A 22071-nucleotide genomic window follows, 5' to 3' on the forward strand; every position below is an offset into this window, starting at 1 on the left:
CAGGGTCTCACTGAGTTGCTTAGTGCCTCGCTTTTGCTGAGGCTGGCTGTGAGCTTGCAATCCTCCTGCCTCAACCTCCCGAGCCACAAGGATACAGGCCTGTGCCACCGCGCCCACTGCTAATGTGGTTTCATTTAGCATTTCTTTGATTATGATTGAAGGTGAGCATCTTTTCATACATTTAGGAGTCATTTGAATTTCCTTGCCTGTGCATTCGGCTTCTAGCCTGCTATGTCACATAGCGGCAACCCCAGGGGTTACAGTCCCAACCCCCAATCATGCTGGTCACACTGCTAAATCCAATAATCAATCTTCAGTTCTTTTTTGAATTTATACTATTAGCAAAAAACTAACAAAAATGCCTGTCCCTCTTGTTTAGATGCTGCACTTGGCTTCCAGGACCTTCCTCGCCCATCCTTTGGTAGGTTCCAGCTCATCTCCACTCTGCTTCTGAGCTTTGGGCCACCCAGGCCTCAGGCGTCAGGGTTTCTCTGTCGATCTCCACTCGCACACGATCTGACCCAGTCTCCTGACTTCCAATCATTTCTACACTGCGGGTCCCCAATTTCTATCTCCAGCTCCAGTGTCTCTCCTACTCAGAACCTCCACTTGGATGTTTAAAAAAGTCATCTCAAACTAGCCATGTCCAAATCAAACTCCTAACTCCTCCCTCCCATGAAAATGTAAAATGCCTCCCCCCAACACTCTGGATCATTTGGTAATAGACCGCCATCACCCAGAGGCCCAGGCTGCATACTAGCAGTCATCTCTGACTCCTGCCTCGGTGTCTTCCAATCCCCAGCAACCTGTTCCCTCTACAACCCACCAGAACATGGTGTCCACAGCCCTTCCGTCATCCTTGGCTTATTGCAGTAGCCTCCAGCTGGCCTCACTCCTTCCATTTGTGTCCCCTAAATCTACCCTTCGCATAGAATTCAAATGATTCCCTTAAATCATAAGTCATAGCATGTCACTTACATGACATGTCCCACCAAAGTCCTCCGTCGGAGTCCACATTGGGGTGCACAGTTGCCAGCTCCTGTGTGGCCCTCAGAGCCCTACAGGATCTGCCTTTCCCCACCCCTAGCCCTCCTCTGACCTCACGCTACCTCTTTGCCTCTCATACACTCTATTCCAGCCCTTCTGGGAGTCAGACACCAAGCATGTCCCAGCCTGCAGGCCTTCGTCCTTGCTGTTTCCTCTGCCTGGAACGCCAAGGGCTCCCCTGTCTATTTTGTGTTCAAATGTCATTGTGTGGATGGGGCCTTCCTCACTGAAAATAGCAACTTCCACCCTCACTCCAAACTGCCCCTCTTCCTATGCTGATTTCTCCTCGTGAATTAGTCTCCATTTGAGATTCTGTGTCCCCCACTAGGATTATAAACTCCACAGGAGCAAGGGTTGGAGGCTGTCTTGGTCACTGGTAAATGCTTAGCACCCAGGAGAGTGTTTGGCACACGATGGATACTCAGGAAATACTTAGGTGAATAAGTGAATGGTAAAGCTAATTCATCACCTGTAGGACATTCTTGGAAACAGAGCAGAAGACGCAGACCTAGGAGTCATGGAAGTGAGTGAATTATCTGTCGGGGAGGAGGCAAAGCTGTAGATGGGAAACACCAACTCGGCCGGCAGGGTTAAAAGTCTGTGTCTCAAATGGGGAGGAAGATTCCAGGGAGGACAATTTGAGAGAAGCGGAAAGCAAAGTGCACTAGGGACCTTGGAGGGGTTCATTTAATCAAGCCTCACGACAACCCTAGGAGTTAAAATTGCTACTGTTTCCAACCTGCAGATGCCCAAAGGCACCCCAAGAGTTTGAAGAAGCTGCACAAGGTGGTCTGGCCCAGTTGGGGCCAGGAGCCAGGGATTGGTCTTTGAGCTCTTACCACTGCCCTGCAGTCACTTCCAAAGAGTCGACAAGAACTGTTTCAGGGTCACACCAGGTCCAGGTTAGGAACCAGCTCCATGTTCACAAGGAAACACAGAGAGCGTGCTTGGGGTGAGGTAAAGCCACCTTCCAAGGGTGTGAAACACATTAAGAGAAAGAGCTCTGGGGGAGGGATCTGGAGGCCTGGCTCCTCACTGTGGCCTCACCTCTAACTCTCTGGTCTACTTCCTGTCTGCTTGGAACATCTCCTCTCCATGTGTAAAAAGGGCGTGGGCTCTCGGGTGCCTTCCAGCCTGGAAATCCTGCCATCTACAATCAAACACCGAGACCATTAACAGGGCGGCTCAGGGCACACCGGGCACCTCTCCTGATCAACGTGTCCATGTTACCATGCACAGAGCAAAGCAATCAGTGCCGACTAGACAGGCTTTTTCTGATAGAATCAGAAGCTCTCAGGTTCCTAGGAACTAGGGACTTGGAAAAGGGGAGCTAGGGAGGGGACAGGGTGACCACAATGCTATCCCGCAGGCTGGTACTGAACACCTGGGACGTGTGCTTATGACCAGGATGCTTATTTCTTTTGGCATAAAAATTATTATAACAGGAAGCAGAAATGGAGACTTCACAATGTGTCAGGGAAGAGTCCAGACTTAAAACTTAATTTCTGAAAGCCAAGGTTACGGAAGCTGTGATGTTAACAAAGGGGAGTTTTTATGCACATGTAGGGATCTCTGAATAGGTTGGAGCTTGTGTTGATTTATATCCGCACCTGCCCACAGCCCTGTGCTTATGTGCACAAGCACATGCACACATGTTCACCTGTGTGTGTCTGAGAGTGCATGTGAGTCTATGTATACCCACAGCACTGGCCAGATATAGATTTAGATATTGGAGCCTGGCTCTTTAAAATGGGCGATAATGACACTGAAAATTATTCTAAGCTTTTCAGAGACCTAAATGACCAAACTGCCTCCCAACTCCTGAATTACATTACCCAGAAAGAGCTTAATAACATGTTATTATCACTTCTCCTCACTGACAGGATTTCTGGGCTGAAAAGACAAACAAGGGGTGTGTTCCTAATATCAGCACAGTCACCTCTGCTGAGCCGCGACTGCTGCTAATTCCAGGTAAGTGCTGCAGGGTGGGAGGAAGCCTGGGGCTGGGAATTCGACTCCGTGCTTGGTAATTGTCGCCAGTTCAGTCAGCTGTCACCATCAGAGAGGGGGCTCTGGGGAGTTCATGGAACCAACAGAGAGTCCCACGGGGTGAAGGGCAGTGGAGAGAGACTGCATTTTGGGAACCAAAATAGAATTTCTCAGTTCAACTGAGATAATGTAGGTGAAATTCCTTGTAAACTGTAAAGTACTGCACAAATGTGACTGTGAACCTGAGGAGGTAGGATTCATGGGTCCTATTTGGGTTCTCAGGGCCACATGCACAGCTGCACAGGGTGTGCACAGCTCAATTTCTGAAAATGTCGTTCATCTATGTGAATAATGCTCCCTGGAGTTGCGCATTGTCACAATCCTGTTGTTTGAAATAGGACCAGTTGGCTGATGAAGATCAATATGGGGAACGACGCTCCTCTCCTGGCTGATGCTTGAAAACCCCAATGATGGACAATTCAGGGGAGGCTCAGCAATTCTGATAAGAAATTGCCAGTGCTTCGGGAGTTTTTCTTCAGAATAATTAAAGGAAAATTGCAAATAAGATCCTTAAGAGCAAGAGCCATATCTTATTCACTTAGTATCCTGAGTCTGGCAATAGGATCAGTTTATAAGCATTCAGGAAACATTTGTGATGTGAGAATGGACGGCTATGGAGTGAAGGAATGATGGGGACCCCTGGGACCAGCTCCTGGGGAGAACTAGGTTGTAATGGTTGCGAAGAGTTTTGTTTGGCAAGCAGGTGCCGCTGCACACTCTGCCCCAGGACTCGGGTCACAGAAAGCCCAGGGCGTTGCTGACACGTCAGGAGTTCTTACAAAGGGCCTGCATCGCAAAGAGCGCAGGCCGTGGCCCCTGCCATCAGGATCTTGCCATTTAGATGGTTTAATCGGATATGAGTTCATAAAAAAAGTGAAGCCACACTAAGTGCTAGGAACACCAATGAAGAGCAAAGTTGGTGAGCACTGCAGGCACCAAGGGTAGAAAGCACAGGATTTCTGCTCTACCACGTGTTATATACTCGTGAGAAAATTACCTATCTCAACTTCCATTTCTCAGTGTGTACAACTGAGGTCATCACGAATACCAAGCAAGATCCTTAAACAGAAGATTAAAATAAATAATGTATTTAAAGTACATAGCACAGTGCCTGGTACATGATAGAAATTTCCAGAATGTTGATTCCCATAAAAGGACTTTTCAGAGACAATGATGGAATCCAAGCTGATCTCAACTAAAGCAAAAGTTGGATGGTGGGGGTTATATAGCCCCAGAGTACAGCAATAAACAGACTTCAGGCATAGCAGGATCCAGGAGCTCAATTAACACCACCAGGGCTCTTCCTCTATTGACATTTCCCATACAAGATTTCTCGAGGGTTAGGAATAGCTGCCAGCAGCTTAGCCCCAAAGGAGCTCCTCTTCCTAGCTAGTAGGGGAGGAAAGTCTCAGAGAAGACTGATTAGCCCAAAACAGCTCATACAACCATCTCTTGCCCAATCACTGTGACCAGAAGAATATAGTAATGATTGGCAAGACCTGAGTTCTGTCCCCACTCAGCAGCCCGTTGGGGTATGGGTAGGATCACTCCACCCAGACCATATGGAATGAGTTTCTGAAAGGAAAAGGGCTACTGTGTCTTTGGTATACTTGAAAGAAATATACAAGGACAGAGCTGTGTGTTTCTGGGGGGAAAATGGGAATTTATATTTCCTTATGGAAACGAAAATGTTTCTATGAGATCAATATACAAGCAGTGGGGTATGTGTGTGCAAGTGTATGTGTGTGTGTGTGTGTGCGTATCTGTGTGTGTGAGTGTGTTCCCTAGGCAGCTGGATCAGGAAGGTATCGCCAGGCCCTGGTGAGCTTGCTGGGCCTGCGACCCCTGGCGAGGAGGCACAGTGCTACGGAGTTCTGCACGAAGCAGGAAAGTCCACTCAGTGGGGTCGCTGGAGGTTTGGGGGAGGTCAGAGTTGACAGAGGGGAACCAGGAGAAAGGAACCAGGGAACCAGCCCTGTCTTGCTGACACTGCAGTCCTCTGAGCCCCAGAGCCACATCACAGGGTCCTGGTGGAGGCCCCAGTGTTGGAGACTATTCTGGACACACACCAAGGAACATCCGGGTTCCCACAAAGTCGGGTCCACACCCCGCACTCCTGGTCAGAGCAACCTGGGTGGTCCACCGTGCCTAGGCTGCACAGCCCCCATGGCAGGGAAGCTTCCTTTCCTGATGTTCTGTCCCATTTTCTCATTTTGGAAATAAAGGGGGGGCCTGTTTACTTACCATTCTGTCCCTTAGCCTGGAATACAGAAGACTTTAGTACCAGCAGGCAGGAGGGAAGGGAAGAGGAAGGAAACAGAAATTGGCACCAGCATAACACTGACCATCATTCAAAATCATTCTTAGGCATTTGTTTGCCAGGTGCATAATATTTTAAGGACACACGAGTCAAGAGAGCAGGCCCAAGTTGAATTGTACAGGTTCATACTCCAGCCTAACTCCTCCAGCTAGGTATTGAGCCTCCCTCTGCCTCAGTTTCCTCCTCTGTAAAAACACAGTAGTTGTGAGAATTCCATTTTTTTTAAAGTATGCTAAAGGACTTAACAGTATCTAGCAGAGTAGAAACTATGATTGTTATTGACTTTATGATACAGTAGTTGGATGTAGACACACATTCTGGTGTTTTTAAAATTATCAATTTGGGGTTATAATTGAAAACACGAGGTATCATTCAGTTGACATGTATTTAGTGAGTACCTACTTACTATGTGCAAGGCAGCAGATTGGGAATTCAATCCAAATCAAAAATCAAAATTGGAAACTTGTTACCAATACTACCTAAGAGAATTAAAGGAAAACATTGAATGTGGAAATACAAGATCTCCTCAAGGGCAAAGATTTCTTTGAGATAATGAGTGAATAACAATAGTAATAATAGTGCTAGCTAATCTATTGTTTACAATATGCCAAGCAGTGTACTAAGGCATTTCCTCGTCTCATTCAATCCTCACAGCAACACTAAGAGGGTGGGGAGTCAGTACCATTATTATTTTCATGCTACACAGGAATAGTAAGAGCAAGTAATTTGCCCCAGGACTCACACAGCTGTTAGAAGGCAGAGTCAGAATTGTAATCCAGCTCTGTCTGGCAATTTCCATGCAAACTAGCATTTGTTGAACAGATGTAACTTTAAGATCCTACGCTACATACTGTGGGGGGATCGGAAAAGAAGCAATGGTGGGCAGGGCCCTAACCTCTGTGGCTTCCAGTCCAGTGGGAGAGACAGGCACCCAAATCCCTAATCCACCATGGAATGAAACAGAGGGGTTTGACAGGCCGAGAGTGTGGCCTTAGAGGAGAACAGAGCCCCACCCAGGCCGCAGGCATGGAGAGCGAGGAGGGCAGTCAGGAACCGTTTCCCAAAGCAGATGGGAGCTGAGATGGGCCTTGGCTGGCCAGTGGCTAGAACATGCATAGGCAGTGACTGGGGACAGGAAGCCAACGAAGTGGAGGCAACTGCACGAGTGAATGTGTGGCCAGAGGATCAGGCAGGGCATGTCAGGGAACCCCATGCAGGACCTGGAAGGCCTCCTCGCCAGCCACACTTCCCGAGACGCTGGGAGTACTGGGGCGGGGACAGTTCAACCAAAGTGTCGACATTCAGCCCTGCCCGTGGGGTGGCCTTATCTCAGAAAGACCCGAGTGAAGACCCTGCATCCACTGTTCAGTTGCAAGACAACCGTCCTTGGACAATCACATCCACCCAAAGCTGACCCCCCTCTGTGCACAACGGAAGTTCTGAATCAGTGCAGAATGCCGGACATGGAGCAGAAGAGAGAGCAAGCAGTCTTTCATCTCCTGAGCCAGCCTGGACCAACCGAAATGGCCACAGGAAGCTCTGGGTTCAAAGGACTGAGAAGGCTCTGCCCACTGTCACCAACGAATGCCCGGAGCAAGGGGTGGACCAGGGTGTCACTCCTGCTGCCTTCGGCATCTGTAAGAACTTTCAGAAATCCCACTCCTCTCCTTCCTCCCTTCCTCCCCATAAGGCAGTATGTTATTTAAAGTTACTAAGTTGTGCACCTGACAGTGACCTCTTGGTCCATGATGGACCCTCCGTTCCACAGAGGTCCCATAAGATGATCGTGGAGTTGAAGAATTCCTATGGCCTGGTGACACTCCAGCCAGCATGAGGCCAAGCTTCACACGTCACTCACGTGTTTGTGATGATGCTGAACAAATGACCACAGTGCCAGTCACAAAACATACGGCACATCCGGTTACGCTGAGTGATGCTTGGTAATGGAGGCAAATGGCTGTTACTGGCTTCTGTGTTGACCGTACTAGACTTTTGTCCTGATTTTAGTGTGTGCTGCAGAGCGGGATGCTGTGTGGCAGGGGCAGCCTCACACAGCCCGTGTTCACTGGTTTTCTTGATTGCATGATTTCCTCTTGTCCTTGATTTGACCTCTTGTTTTGACCACCTTGGCCCTGTGAGCACTGGGCCACCCCCCAGGCTTGGGTAAGTCCACTCTATGATGAAGACTTCTCAGGATGTATCTCAGAACTGTAAGTGGTGAAGGCAAGAGTAACACACACTCTAATGAGCAGACCACACAACACAGCCCCAGACTGTGTTTCCTGCTGGGGACGACTGTATACCAGGGCAGAAATTGGAGTCAGAGTGGACCAGAGAGTCCAAGGTGACTTCATGGAGATGGGGTATGACGGACAGGAGGGTAAAGGGCTGAAAGCAAGAGGGGAGAACCATGTTTCCCAAGGCCCATAGGCAGGATCACTCCCAGTGGATAGGGAAATATCATGGAGACAGATCACGCTGAGGACAGGGCGTCCCCAGGGGAGTGGCAGGTGGTGACACTGAAGGAGTGGAGCAGGCCTCAGGGGAGCCTTGGACTCAGGGAGGCTTCAGCCTGACAGTCAACCAGGACAGGAGCATCAGCCAGCTCAGGTCCCTCAGAGTGCCTCAGGCTGAGTGGCTCACAATACAAACTTACCTTCTCGTAGATTTAGAGGCTGGCAGTCCAACTTCAAGGTGGCCTCAGGTTGGCGTCAGCGAGGACTTCCTTCTTCCATACAGCTGCCTCCCTTCTGTGCCCTCCCATGGACTTTCTTCTGTGTGCAGTCAGAGACTAAGAGGGCTCTCTGATGTGTCTCTTTTATAAGGTGCGTTAGCTTTTCCTTGCTGTGACCAAAATACCTGACATAAACAACTTAAGGGAGGAAAGTTTTATTCTGGCTCACAGTTCAGAAGTTTCAGTCCATGGTTGGCTGGCTCCGTGGCTCTAGGTCTGAGAGGAGGCAAGCACCGTGGCCTCCACCTGGTGGAGGCCAGCAGCTCAGCTCACAGCAGTTGGGAAGCAGACAGAGAAAGGGGCCAGGAACAAGACACATGCCCAAGGGCATGCCCGGAGACCTCCAAACTCACCCATCTGCCTGCAGTGTCCACCACCGCCCAGTGGGTCATTCAGCTGTCAATGGATTCATCCACTGAGGAGGTCAGAGCCCTCATGAGCCAATTGTTTCCCAGAAGTCCACCTCTAGACACAGGGACCAAGCCTTCCAAAAGGAGCTTTGGGGGAACATTTCAAATTCACACCATAAAGTAAGGTCAATCCTGTTGGATAAGGACCCCACTTTGATGGCCTCATTGATCTTATTATCTCCCTAAAGATCCTGCCTTCAAACATAGGCACATTGGAGGTTAGGGTCTCGACCTATGAATTTTGGAGGAACATAATTCAATTTTCCATAACAGTCACTACAGACTCTTTTTTGTTTATTTTTGGAAGGAATTAGACTTTTAAAATGGAAGGATAGCTCAAGTATGGCCTGCATAGAAGGAAAATATTATATATCATATATAAGTGCTTTAAAAATGCCTTATCAAATTATGTCATTTCTAGAAAACAATCTTTTAAAAAAGTATTTATACCATTAATTATACTTACTTGATGAAATGTATTATATAAATTAAATTATGCATGTACAAGATTTCAAAGACCAGGGGATGAAGTTGTTATGCTATAGTGGAGAAGGAGGGGGGAAAAAATATATATATTTATATATGTATTTAAGAGGAAAAATAAGATCCAACAAAAATATACCAAAGTGATTGCAATGAGTTTTTTCTGAGCAATATAATTATGGGTGGTTTCTTTTTTATATTTATCATGTGCTTTTCAAATTTGCTTTTATGTAGTTTATGTTTTAACTTTTCCTTTTTTTAAAGAAAAACCTCAAATTTTAAAAATGATTCTTGTAGCATGACTCTCTGTTTACCCTACCCAACCTCCCTAAATGTTAAAGTCTTACATAACCATAGAACAATTATCAAAATTGGAAAATTAACATTGATAAAAATACCATGAACTACTCTAGGTTTATTTAAGTTTTGCCAATGTCCTCTCTCTGGCCAATGATCCGATCCAGGATCCCATGTCATGCTCAGCTACCATGTCTTCTCCAGTTTTGACAGTGCCTTGATCTTTCTAATATTAGCCATCTATTTTGTAGAAAGTGCTTCAACTTGGGTTCACCTGATGTTTCTTCATGGTTGAATTTATGTTGTGCATTTCTGGCAAGAAGACCTCAGAAGTTGTCTCATCCCTTCTTGAGCCAACACGTGATGTCTACATGTCTCATTACTAGTGATGTGGTGATGCTAACTTAGAGGTGTCATCTACCAGGTTTCTCCACCCTACAGTTACTGTTTTTTGTTTGTGATTACTGAGTCTTTTCAGGAAGATACTTGGAGAACATGCAAACATTCTGTTTTTTCCTCACTCACTCAGATATTAGCATCTACTGAAGATTCTTGCCTGCGATGATTCTGCTGTGGTGTTTACAAAGCTGTAGCTTTCTATTCCATCATTCCTTCTCATTTATGTCTGAGTCAGTTCCAGCTGCAGTAACAATGGAGTGGGTGACTTCAACAACAACTGCTATTTCTCACAGTTCTGGAGCCAGGGATGACCATGGCGGAGGTACAGACAGACCCTGTGTTAGGTGAGGGCCCTCATCCTGGTTTGCAGATGGCCGTCCTCCTACTGTATCCTCACATGCAGGATACAATCAGAGAAAGATGCCTTTTGTTTCTTTCTCTTCTTATGGAGACACTAATCCCTGACCTCATCTAAACCTAAATACCCTCCTAATACCACGCCACTGGTTTTTGGAGTTTCAATGTGTAAATTTTAGGGTGACACAAACATGTAGTCCATAACAACTAAGTCAAATTCTACTGTAAGACCTGTTCTTTCTCCCCCTTTAATTTCTTTATTCAGTTATTTATGTCAGTAGGAACATAACCCAGAACTGTCCTTATTTACTTGGTTGCTCCAATTGACCAGATGTGGGCATTGGGAGCTCCTCCAAATTGGCTTCTGAATCCTTTGAACATGCTCCCATTCCTTTTGTTTAGGTATTTCTTACTTCCTGGCATCCCAATGTTGTTGCGATTCTATCTTATACTGTCCCTCCCCAGCCCTGGGATCACCCATTACTCCAAGAAGCCTTGGGGTCTTTTACCAGGGAATGGTATTAGAAACCAATGCATAGGTAGAAGCTGTGTTTGTAGCTACCGAGTTATCATTGCTCTTAAACCTTCTTAATGCAGTTAGGAATCACGCATGAATACCTAAATCTACCTGTCTCTATACTTGTTAACAACTATTAGTTAACACTGATGCCTCCAATCAATTTCAGGGTTCCTTTTAGCATTCTCCCTTGGTTGTAATGTCTTTCTGACAGTGGGAATCCTGGCTATCATTACCCTTAATCTTTCTTTGATGATTCCTTAATCTTCTTTACTTATTAATCTATATTCATGTAAATATTTATTTATTCAACCCTAGCAGTTTCAGGTTTTTTTGTGTTTTGTTTTGTTTTGGTATTGGGAATTGAACTCAGAGGCACTTAACCACGGAGCCACATCCCCAGGCCTTTTTTATGTTTTATTTAGAGACAGGTTGTCACTAAGTTGCTTAGAGCCTCACTAAATTGCTAAGACTGGCTTTGAGCTCGAGATCCTTCTGCCTCAGCCTCCCGAGCAGCTTGAATTACAGGCGTGCACCACCATGACTGGCCCTTTCTAACTACCTATGAAAAAGAAATTTACTAACTAAAGTATAATCTAGATACTTCTTTTTTTATCTGTAGCTTTAAAGTACATAGTCAAATTCCATTTTCTTGAGTTATCTTTGCTGTTTTTTCTTTCCCATGGTTCAGTGTGGCTGTATTATCCTGCTGTAACAGAGTTGAGTTACTTTGTTACTGTTCGTATCCCACTTTGGGTTCCTCCACATCCTTGTTGGTTTGAATTATTTATTTTTTGAACATATGAAATGTTAATGTGAGTCCAAAAGTCAGAGCTATACAAAAAGGTCCTGGTTTTGTCCATTTTTATTCTTAGTTTCTGAATTCCTGATTCCTGATGGTTTTTCATTTCCCCCAGTGCTGGTCTGAGTCTGTTTAAATTGCATTTGGAGAAGAGGTTTACAGATTTCTTCTGCCTTGTGGTGGCTTTTCAGGGAGTGACTTTTATCAGTATCAGTTGAGGCATGTGGATCTAGTTTTCTGATTTTTATAACTCTGTGGATTCATTCGTTTCCCTGTTCATTTTAGTAGTCTTGGAGAGCTTTATCAGATTACTAGTTCAAAGGAGCCTTTTTCGGCCAGTATAGGAGAGCAAAGCCCAGGCTTTTAGTGGATTCTTTTTGGTGGGGGTGGGGGTTGGTGGAGAGCGGACTGTGTCTCACGCTGTCTCTCCGTGATGTACAGAACAGTAGTTTTCACACTGTGCCTAAACCTGAGTTACTCCATCTTGCATCCGAGTGCTAAGGTAGAATGACTCTATATCTTCTTTGTACAGTAAAAAACAACCATCTGCCTAACACGACCATAATGCACAAACTGATAAATAAATGAATCATACTACTAAAAATGACCATCCTTGAACCTATTGAATTACCAGCAGCACATGGATACATGGGCATATCAAACTCTTATCAGAAAACAACAGGCCATGAGCTATGGAACCAGACTATACCAGACTACGGAATAAAGCAACCCCCTCACTGAGACCATAAAAGGAGGAACACATCGGGATTGGACGCAGTGGCACACAGACCCTGTCACCTGGTTATTCGTCAGGAACCTTGGCCAGGAAAAGCGCCACGGTGGTGAACCTCCAACCCTCTATCCTCAGGCTTCATCACCGGGCAGTTTCTCCTGCCCGTGAGACCCACACCCCGCCCACTCCAAGTTGACGACTCAAGCTGACTTCAGGCTGCCATCAGTCAGGACCCTGGCTGAGATTGAGTTCCCCTCTCTGACAGCTCTGCACCCCGACCCTGTTCTCCAGCTGGTTCTAATCTTATCTAACCACCCACAGACCTACCTTCTTATCTACTCTCTGCCTTTATTCTCAGTTCAGCCTCTTACTTTCTGGCATCCCATTTGTGTCCTGGTCCCATCTTATACTTTCCCTGTGGCCACCTTAACCCTTTCTTAGCCTTTCTCTGTGTGTGTGTGTGTGTGTGTGTGTGTGTGTGTGTGTGTGTGTGTGACTATAGAGTGTTACAGGTATTAGTACTTAAGATTGGAGTTCAACAAAACTTGTTATAGGCCAGGTTATGACCATCGAATCACCTACAGTATTGGGTAAATGACAGCCATCGAAAGTGGTATATAACTTGTAAGTTTTTTGTTATTCAGTAAATTCTGACATCATGGAAAGACATGAATGTGTTGGTCTGTATTGATAACAGACCTCGCTCACAACAGCCTATGTACCCTCTGATTTTGGGGGTGCCCTAGTCTTGGGGAATCTTGAATGGTCCCCTTTTGCATCCCCTCCTATGGCCCCACCACTCCAGGGGGCCCTTCCTCCCTGCTGCTTTGTGGATGGCCAACCACTTTTCTACCTCCCAATGGTTCCTCACAAAATAACAGAGAACGCAAAAGAAAAAGAAGACTACACAAAGCCACACCCTCAGCATAATCTAAAGATGGAGGCAGCCTAAAGCTCAAAATGACTGTGAGGGAAAAAAGTCCCAATGACCACCCCCTACCTTATACTTCGGCCTCAGCCCCTCAGAGCTTTGCCTGGGAAAGAATGGGCGACCCAGAAAGGGAGAACCAGCCACAGACCAAAACCACACCCATGAGTGTTCGATGCCAAGTCGTGTCCTGCTGAGCGGAGCAAGCTTCTGAAGGAGGAAAGGGGCAGAGGGGACAGGGAGGCGCCCCCCAACACTGCTCTTCCTCTAGCCGAAAGACGGACAAAAATACCAGAAATACCTCACTGTAGAGGCTGTAGCAAATCAAAGATTTGAGGCACTGATGACAGATGAAGAATTTTTCACTCTTCAGAAATGGGATTCCTCCCCTCTCCTCCCCCTCCTCTACCCCTCCCTCCATCATGAAGCAGCAGCCCACCAGGTTACACCTCAGGAAAGGGATGAGACTGCAGACAGTGGGGGCAGGGAACGCCTTTTCTTTCCAAAACCCTAGTTATTTGGCTCTTTCTTAAGGGAATAGAATAGATGCATAATATAAGCAAAGGATTTGGGAGAAAACATTGTAAGAGCAAGATCCCTACCCCAGCTCTGCTCCCTCCACCACCCGCCTCATACCAACTGCAACTAGAAAGGACACAGAGAGATGGTGTGTGCACACACAGAAGCATATGTGTGTGCATACATATTTATTCATATGTGTCAAATTAGGAGGGAGATGGTCAGGAAGGGATTCTGAAAGCTGGGATATCACTGGGACCTAGAAGAAGGAGCCCTGTCCTCTTCCTTCTTCCGCTCCCAGGAGTCCCCGGGTGTGAGGGCACAGGGCACCTAGGACCATTTCCTAAGCAGTTTCCTCTGGATGCAGTGTCAGCCCCCAGGTAAGACACGGCCACAGGGCACGGCTAGGTATACGACCTCAGAATTCCCCCAGGGCCCCCGCATGGTTCAGGAACAGAGATCCTGTGATTGCTGTGCACAAAGTCTGATGGAGCTGCCCTCTCTGAAGGGTGAACAGAGGAATGAGGACTGTCACCTGGGTACACAGGGTGTTAGAAGATTGCCAGGTCAGTGTCTCCAGGAAAGGAAAAACAGTGACTCACACTGACCAAGGAGCAGACATCTCGGGGATGCCTGCACAGCTGGACAGCTTCACAGGCAAGATGTCTTCTCCACAGAAACCCTCAGGGTCCAGACAGCCATCCAAGAGAAGAGGGAGCAGAAACAGCTGTGAGGAGAGCTCTCCTTCTGGCTGAACTGCTTCAGCCTCAAGGGAGGAGCCCCAGGCCCCCTCTGACCTCAGCCTCTCTGGGAGAGAGACTTTGAGTGTGGCTCCGACAGGCAGGCAGGGCAGGGAGGGCAATGTGCACTTCCTGTGAAAGCAGGCCTGGTCTGTGCCTCCAAGTCTGAGCAGGAAGGAAGAGACCAGGAGAAAGGGAGGCAGGCTCCAGGATTCTCAGCCTGATGAGCCTTATCAGCCCGGCTGCGGTGACAATAGAAGTGATTGCACTTCTTCCGCTTTTCTCTTTGAGAAACAGCCCAATTTCCAACTTCTCTTCCTTTTTGATTGCCCAGAAGTTAGATTCCTTAGTTTTCTTGGAAGCTGAGGAGGGAGGAAGGGCAAAGAGGAAGGCAGAGGCAAATGGGGAAGTGGGGAGAGGCTGAGGGGGAGGCAAATGGGGGAGAGGGGGGAGAGGCTGACGGGGAAGGCCTCCGGAGTGGGACTCCATGCTGTTGGCTGGTTCCCAGAGGCCCTCTGCCTTTGAGCAGACCAGCCTGCTCTGTCCCATGTAAAGTGGATGGGCAATGCCCCTGGCAATCCTGGGTCTGCCCTGGAACAGGTAGGCGCTGACCACATTATAATACCACACGTGTGCTTACACCGTTTTACAGTAGACTGCCTTTTCCACACCAGCACCATCTTTCCCTTTTTTTTAACTTCTGTCTCCTTGTTTTTTGTAAAGCCAGCTCCTCCTCAGTGGACAGGAAGTACTCCATGAATAAATCACTGCACAAATGCCCAACCTACCCCTGGGACACATCATCTTTCTTACCACCTCTGAACTCAATAGCAAGCCACTTAATAAAACTACTACCATGGGGCTGGGGACACAGCTCAGTTGGTAGAGTGCTTGCCTCACATTCGCAAGGCCCTGGGTTCAATCCCCAGCACCACCACCAAAAAAAAAAAACCTACTACCAGGAGAAATAAGAAAACATGGCCTGCCCCCACAAAAAGAGAACATAGAAGAAAGGGGAGACAGTAATGGTCCCACTCCAGGAAAACCACGACAGCACAGTCTACTTGCCAGGCACCATGACAGAAGCTCAGCGATATGGTCTAAATGGTGTCTCTCCCCAGAATTCCAACGTTGAAATCCTAACTCCCAAAATGATAGCATTAGGAGGTGGGGGTCTTTGGGATGCAATTAGATCATTTGATTGGAGCCCTCATGGTTGGGATTCATGGCTTATAAAAGAGACCTCAAAGAGTTCACTTCTCTTATGAGAACATGACAAAAGGCACCACTTAAGAAGTGAGAAATGGGCCCTCACTAGGCACTGAAGTTGCTGGCACCTTGATCTTGGACTTCTTCACTTCCAGACTGTGAGAAATTTCTGTTGTCTTTAAACAACCCAGTTTATGGCATTTTGTGACAGCATGCTAGATGAATGAAGAGACTCAACATTTAATAATCTTGCTTTGGCTTCTCCCTCAGGGAGAGACAACTCCTAAAAGGAGGGTGATCGATTGGTCCCAGCACCTCACAACACAGCATCAACATCACCCGGGAGCTTTGGACCATGCAGAATCTCAGACCCCACTGCAGACCTGCTGAATCGGCCTCTGTATTTATGGAGACACCCTGTGATACAAATGCATATTCAGGTTGGAGTAGCAAGGCCTCAGATTATGGTGCAGTGGGGAGGAAAGAGCCCCAAGAGAGGGTTGGGTGAGAGAAGAAAAGAGCAGAGATCCGAAGTACCTTGAGTGACAGGTGTACCTTGTATATTTTAATCATTTTGTTGTGTTTTTTTTTTTTTTAATACATATGTTTTTTAGTTGTAGGTGGACACAATACCTTTATTTTATTTTTATGTGGTGCTGAGAATTGAACCCAGGGCCTCATGCATGCTGGGTAAGCGCTCTACCACTGAGCCACAGCCACAAGAAGAGCCACAACCCTTGTGTTTTTTTGAGATGGGGTCTTGCTGTGTTGCCCAAGCTGGTTCAAATTCCTAGCCTCAAGCGATCCTCCTGCCTCAGCCTCCCAAATAGCTGGGATTACAAGCGTGCCACCACACCTGGCTTGTATTTGCTATTAACTTTTTAACTAATTACAACTCAAGAGTCAATGAAACAGAAAATCAGAGAGACCTAGAATATGACATGTGACATCTGGTGCCCAAACCCAGCCTGCCCAATCCTAGAGTGTGGCCCACTTGAGATTTTCAGCACACAAACCTTCACAGGTAAACTGGAAGACCGGCAGGGCTCACCCACCTGTCATTTCCCCTACCCAATCCTTCACTACAACCAGCTGTTCCTACAAGGCTTTTCTGGACAACCCCACTTCTCACCCCATTCTCCCTTCCCAGGAGAAACTGACCATTTCCTGCTCTATTCCCAGCACAAAGTAGGCACTCAATAATCATGTGCCAAATAATGAAAGTATTGTGCTAGCCGGCTTGGATCAATTAGTGATTGTAATTGAAGTTGAATGTAATTAATTATGTAATTTGGGACTGTTCAAGTTTAATTCCACTAAAATTGCATCATGAAAACAAGGCATGCCAAAGGACTAAAAGGATAGGGGCCCTGGGTAACACTTCTGTGCACAGTAGGCAGACATTTGAATTGGGCGCCTTTCTGTCTTAGTTGGTTTGGGTTGTCCTAACAAAGATACCAGGGACTTGACAGCTGAAACAACAATCATCTCTTTCTCATAGTTCTGGAGGCTTGGGGAGCCCGAGATGGAAGTACTGGCAGATCCAAGGTCTGGTGAGGACCCACTTCCTGGCTGATAGACAGCCACCTCTTCTCACACCCTCCCGTGGTGAGAGGAAACTCATCTCTTTCATGTTCAACTATCAAGACCTAATTATGACCCCCAAGAAGCCACATCCAAATACCATCACTCTGCAGATTTGGATTCCAACATATGAGTTGGAGGGAACACAAACATTCGGTCCATCAATAATTTTAAAATCACAAGGTTCACCTAACAAGGGAATTCTGATCCTGAATCCAATTTGGACAGAGTCCAAAATCAAAGACTTCCCTCCCGTACCTGGGTAACCAGTGGTCACTCTCAGAGGAAGACACTGCTCAAGTTGTGAATGCTAATTGGCTTTAACCCATTTCCATTGCTATGTGTTTTCCAGTTCTCATGCCCACTGAATTTTTTTTTCCATGCTTACAGACTCAAGGGGATCTTTGGGGCTGTTTAGACCAATGGTCTTTAGCCCAGCCAGACCTAACACTCCCCCTTACGATGAATGTTTGGTAATGTTGCCTTACCATCCTGAAATGAAATTCATAAAAGCTAAAAACCCCTAAAGGCATAATTATTAAAAGTCAGATTGATACAGGGAGGTTACACCGGCCATTTGAAAACAGGTTTCACACCGCCGTTGGTTATCAGTTTTCCAAAATGGCGAACAACAATTCCTGAAGGAACAAATCATCCCTCAATTTTCATAGTAATTGCTTTTCTGGAAAATTCGACACGCAAAGAACACTTTGTACACATACCGCCGAGTTAGGTTGTTGATTTGCTTTGTTATAGACAGGGTTTTCACTAGATGCACATCCAGTGGAGCATCCAGAAATCTCACCGTCAAAGGAAAACTGTTGAGTGAGGCTCCTGACCCCACTGACTCAATGCCAGCAGCAACCCCCCATCACTGTGATCCCCAGAAATGTGATCTTCAGAAAGCCCCTGGGGGCAGCACACCTCCACCCAGTACGAGGCTTTGCATTGTTGTGACCAGAACACCTCATCAGAACAACCGAGGGGAGGGAAAAGTTTACTTTGGCTCACTCTTTCAGAGATTTAGGCCATGGTTGGCTGACCCCCCTGCTTTGGGCCCAAGGTGAGGCAGAAGGGTGAAAGCTTATGGTGGCCAGAGCGTAGGAGTAGGGACTTCAGGAAGATGAAGTCTTCCAGGGCATGCCCCAGTGACCCACCTCCTGCAGCCAGGCCCCACTGCCCACAGCTACCACCCAGTCTGTTCAAACTAGGATGGACTGATTAGGACACAGTTCTCATGATGTAATCTGAATTCTTCTGCATTAAAACAGGAGTTTGGGGAGGATACCTTATATCCAAACCGTAACAACCGGGAACCACAGATATAACCCATCTACTTATTTATAGGTAAGAAATCAGAGAGTGGGTCAGGGGGAGATTTGCCCAACATGACCAGCTGGTCAGTACCTGCAGGTCTCTGGACTCCCATCCAGGGACCCTTCCCAGCCCCACGGCTACTTTCTTCCCAAGCTGGACACCGTGAGAGGAGATGGGGCTTTTAGAACTCCTTTGGATTCCAGTGCAAATGACTCAGGATGGCTCCCTAAAACCCAGATGGAACTCCCTGTAGCAGACACGGCCATATGCTGTTGGTGGAAATGCTTTCAAACCTAGGATGTGTCACTGTAATGTCTTTAAGTTCATCTCCCCGAATGAGACCAAGATATCTCCTTCCCATCACAGAAATCTAGGAATGTTCTGGCATGATGGTGAAGTGAACCAGTCCATCCTCCTTTCATTTACAAAAGTCCTAAAACTACCCTAGGTAAAGAGAGGCTACTAGTTAGAAAGTCGAGTGGTGTGCTGAGTTAAAAAGGAATCTGGGGCCACATCTCAGCTCTATGTGAAAGGATGCAATGATCAGTCTGCAGCAACTGCATTGGCCATGGTGTGGGGGGTCGGTGGGGGGGCATATCTGTTTTAGAACCACAGACAAATCTAGTCTACTTACCTAAATCTAAAACTCATTCATTCTATTAATGCCAGTCTATTTCCTTCCGTTGGTTCCTTTGTATAAAATCTTAGGAAAATGTCCCCTTCCTGATGGTTGATGCAGTTCAATCACAGGATAAATTGCTTTGTTGCAAATGGCTTCCTCTCTGAATCCCACTCATTCATTCACTCAGTACACATGAGTTAAGCATACACAGTTTTCCATCGATTGGCAGTGAGAGATTTAGCAAACCTGCCGTACTGCACACAAGAACATCATTTTCTGGAGCCCCTAATTCATAAAATGAGATACATCACACAACACTCAACACTGGCACCTGCTTTTCTACTTGAAGTTGATATACTTTTAGTTATGGGATCAAGATAACATGGTGCATGAGAATTGATTGCAATTAATGTCTTGAAAATGTATTGCTATGACAGCTATATTTTGAGGAAAGTGTCTTTAGACATATTGGCTAAATATTGGTTATCTTCAAAATTAGTCAAAGTAGGATACACAGAAGATTATAAAATAATCATTTGCAAAAATCTGCATATGTAATAAATACTTATTAGAAATATAAAATTAAGTCAAATGATCTTTCCTGAATTGGTTTTTAAAAATCTTTAAAATATAAAAAAAAAAAGGTAAGATAGGAAGTGTTCAAAAAGCTCTACAAACATTTAAAAATACTTCCTTTGAGATAAACTGGTCTTTGGGAGAATCCGTCCTTAGGCAAGCAGGTTTTTGGCAATGTGCCGGTAGGCAGTTTGGTGGGCAGCAGGGGATAAGAAGGTAAGAGCAGGGAGTGAGCAGACTAGAGGGAAAGACAGGTGTGACAGGTGGTGGTGGGTGGCAGACATCAGAGATGAGGAGGTGGAGTCTACGGGGGTGGGGTGGCGAGGTTCCAGGGAGGATCTGGGCTGACTCCTGGCTTTTGGACCTGGTGGCTGCAGATGGCACCATCCACTGAGACAGGGAACACAGGCTCCTTGGTCAGAATGAAATTCGGGGACATCCTGGCCCCACAGAGAAGCAGAGATATGGTTTCATCAAATCTCCCTGCCAGGTGGGACTGCCCACTGGCACCACTAGCCCCGCTCCTCCCAGACCTCAGACTCAGCTGCCTCCTACAAGTGACAGACACCCCCTTTACCCAAGGCCAACTCCTTTTGGCAAAGAGGTGACAGGTCATTAGAGGCAACAGGTCATTAGAGGTGACAGGTCATTAGAGGCAGGCATCGGGTCTGGCCGGTCTGGCCTTTCCACTCCCCACCCCAATAAATGGGCACAGAGAAAAATGCATGCTCCAAGCGTGGACACACCACCAAGGAAAGCCTGGCTGTAGCCTCTGCTGTCATGGTGTGTGAAGGCAGGCGAAAGAGAAAGGAGGACGATCCTTCTTTGCCCTCTGAGGACTGCACACGCAAGGGACAATCAAGTACAGAAGGCTGGCATGAAGTATGGGAGAACTCGTCAGGGTGACAGGTCAGCAAGGGAGCAGGGTCCTGGCAGGTTCCCAATGGAAGGTAGAAGCTGAGGCCTGTTACCAAGGTAGAGAGCAGAGGGCTTGGGCATTCAGACAGAGAGCAAGTCCACAGACTTGGAGCAAGCTGCTGTCTGTGTCCATCAAGACTGCCTGTTTAGGAATCTCTAAACAGTGATACACCCAGACAGGGAGAGAAAGAGAGAGATGACAACTCTCAGGGGGGGTCTCATTTTACCCAGTCGGCATGTGAAGATAATTAGGAAGAACAGAGGGGGAAGAGAGCCTTCTACACAGTCCCAGGTCCCAAACGTGGGTCCGGTGAACTGGCCAGTGCTGCTCACAGGCAGGTGGGAACACCCAAGGGAGACTGTCCTATCCTAAGCATTCCCAGGGATGTCTGTATCAAACTAATACTCTGATCAAGGAAGCAGCACCTGCTCTCTCGGGGGGCAACCTGTGTGGACAGCTACTTGCAGAATCAATAGGAGAAATTAAGCCTATTTCAGCCAGACAGGCAGTTCTAAGAAGCTCATGAGTCATTAGAAAACAAGACTCACTATTGTCCAAGGCACAGCCACATAGCTGGATCCAGCCACAGTGACACAGGTCTCTGTGTTTGATGGTGTAAAAGGAATCAGTCAGGGATAGGAACGTGACCCAGTGGTAGAGTGCTTGCCTACCATGCACAAGGCCCTGGGTTGGATCCAGCATTTGCAAAAATAAGAAAAAAATAAAGACCCCAATCAGTAGCCCTTCCTCTCATAATTTCAACAACAGCAATAATAATAAATCATTGCAATTGAACCATTTGTTCTGGCTTGACTCTTGGAGAACACCCAGGAGCACAGATGACTTTCTCTTCAATCCCTGCATAGGGAATTTCTTTTGACCCTCTCCAGCTCTCCACAAATTCAACATGGATTCAGGACCCTTAAAGATAATAATTACAATGATTAGGAATTTTTAAGTTAAAAAAAAGATAACCAATTTAAAATAACAAACACACACACACATGTTGGGGGCTATGCCATGCAGACTACGCCAAGATGGCGCCTGGCAGCCAACCAGAAGTTGTTTTGATCACATCATCGGTGAGGAAGTCGGTTAACATAGACACACTCAGGTGCTTTATCATTGGCCGTATTCAAGTGAGTCCACGCACACAACGCGTGCACATGTGTTCCTGAGTGCTCCTGCTCGTGCCTACTTGTTTTGACCTTTGCCGTGATTGGGCAGCTGGCTCCTCGCCTGATCTTCGCTTAACTGGCGAGGCCCTACCCTCCACCTCCTGGAGGGAATATAAGCGGGCAGTAAGCAGTAGGCAGAAGGCAGATGGCAGATCGCAGAGCGGAGGACTAAGAACACACCTCTAGGTTGCAGATCACAGATCGCAGTATGTGGGACACACCACTAAGAAGCACCTCTGATAGACAGCGCCTTTAGCACGCACCTCTAGCACGCACCTTTAGTTCGCAGGATGCAGGATGCACCTCTAAGAAGAAGCAGCAGAACTCTAAG

This window comes from Sciurus vulgaris (assembly GCF_902686455.1).
Source record: "Sciurus vulgaris genome assembly, chromosome: 2".
NCBI classification, from domain to species: Eukaryota; Metazoa; Chordata; class Mammalia; order Rodentia; family Sciuridae; genus Sciurus; species Sciurus vulgaris.